Source organism: Rhagoletis pomonella, unplaced genomic scaffold, assembly GCF_013731165.1.
Source record: "Rhagoletis pomonella isolate Grant_MI unplaced genomic scaffold, Rhpom_1.0 Rhpom_scaffold_00011, whole genome shotgun sequence".
NCBI lineage: Eukaryota > Metazoa > Arthropoda > Insecta > Diptera > Tephritidae > Rhagoletis > Rhagoletis pomonella.
The window spans coordinates 13,988,569-13,988,801 of NW_023458565.1; positions in this window are offsets into that span (position 1 = coordinate 13,988,569).

Below are 233 nucleotides of genomic sequence, written 5' to 3' on the forward strand. Positions count from 1 at the left end.
CCTTATAAATCACACTTTCAAACTTTATACAGAATTTAGAAAAAATCCAAAAATCTTTATCTAAATTTCGAGTTTTTTAACCTGAATTGTTTTAATTTTTTTTGGCTATACAGTTAACAGGATTACAAAAGTTTAGTGAAATTAGTGCAAGGTTTGAGCGCATTGATTTTAAAAATTTTTTTTTTGTTGACGGCGTTTTGAACATTTTTCCATATAAACATGAATTTTTTGTG